The sequence below is a fragment of the Rhinopithecus bieti genome, unplaced genomic scaffold (genome assembly GCF_001698545.2).
Source record: "Rhinopithecus bieti isolate Rb0 unplaced genomic scaffold, ASM169854v2 scaffold_47298, whole genome shotgun sequence".
In the NCBI taxonomy this organism is placed as follows: domain Eukaryota; kingdom Metazoa; phylum Chordata; class Mammalia; order Primates; family Cercopithecidae; genus Rhinopithecus; species Rhinopithecus bieti.
Window position 1 is genome coordinate 97,339 of NW_016818822.1, and position 1,717 is coordinate 99,055.

Here is a 1,717-nt window from a genome sequence, read left to right on the forward strand (position 1 = left end):
CATGAAACATCCTGACTGGATTAGGCTACTAAAATATTACCCCTTAGTGACATGCTTTGGTGAATAGAGATTTAATTTATAATCAGGTTCATAGTAATCATTCCTCCTATAAATTTGTTTACAAGCATAAGAAAATTTCTCTTTCCATTGGAGGAGAAAGGGTGGAAAGCCTAGCCCCATGTCCAAATTACTGAATTTCAAACTAGTGGCATCTGTATCAATAATTCCACATTCTTCAACAAATGGTCTTACATACAACAGGAAGAAGTTCATGTTGTTCTGGTGTGTCATCTCTGACTGCAAGACCCTCTTTTTGAACCCTGTTGTGCTACCCCTAGTGAACTGTCCTCAGACGGGAGGAAGAAGGGGGTGGAGCAGTGAAGGAAGTCATGGAGAAGAAAGGCCAAAGGGAAGAGGGAGAAGTGGGAGAAAGTGGAGAAAGGGGAAGTGATGTATTTGCAGTCACAGGTCTCCAGGAAAATCATCTTAATCCAGTATTAGCGTTAAGTGATAAAGAGTGACCAACCACAAAAACTATTGACCTTCTTTCTCCCAGGGTGCTATAAAGATAGGGGAATTAATGAAATCAATATTCTTTACTGCTCACCTGCCATAAACTTTAAGTGACACTGGACAAGGTTAAGTCAGTACACTTCAAGCATAGTGATTGTAAGTATGGGATCATGAGCCAGACTGCCTGGGCTAGAATACTGACTCTGTCATGTTTTAGAGGCAAACGTATTTCACCTTTCTGTGCCTCAGTTTCTCATCTGAAAAAGCAGAATTGTACCTACTCTCATAGGGCTGGTTATAAGGATGTAGACAGAGTATAAACACAATATACTTAAACAGTACCTGGCATATAATAAAACCCATACTCTGTATTACCTATTATTAATAGTTAATAATTATTAATTAAACTATTAATTAGCTATTATTATCTGAGTTGTTTCATTCTCCAGCCTCTCAGAAAAAAGGGGGAAAAAGTTGAAAGTTTTTGCATCTTACAACCTACAAATTTTGGTTATCATTTTATCCCTTCAAATACGACTTGCTAGGGGAAAGGATGTGGGTTGTGGAAGAGAGCGAGCAGAATTAGGGATTACTTCAAGGCCTGAGCCACTAAAAGGGTTTTCAGGGGCAAATCCAGAATTTTGTTTTGTGAAGTGACATTTAGACTTTATTTTTTAGAGACAGGGTCTTGTTATGTTGTCCAGGTTGGCCTTGAGCTCCTGGGCTCAAGTGATCCTCCCGCCTCTGCCTCCTGGGTTAGCTGGGACTACAGATGTGTGCCACTGAACCCAATTTGTGCCTATTAGACTTTAAGAGTGATGTAAAATAAGCAGTGGGACATAGAAGTATGCAGTTCAAGGGAGAAGTATGGGCTGAGGATGTATATTTGGAAGTCACCAGCAGATATATGGTACTAAAACCATGGAAAACACTGCCCTACTTGCTCATACCTTTAGTAATCCTTAGCTTACAGCCGTTTTCCTAATAATTCAAAATTTATTTTTTTTTTATTTTTTGAGACGGGGTCTTGCTCTGTCGTCCAGGCTGGAGTGCAGTGGCATGATTTTGGCTCACTGCAACCTCCGCCTCCCGGGTTCAAGCGATTCTCCTGCCTCAGCCTCCCTAGTAGCTGGGATTACAGGCCACCACGCCCAGTTAATCAAATTTTAATTTAATTCAATTTAAATTCCACAATATTTGTTGA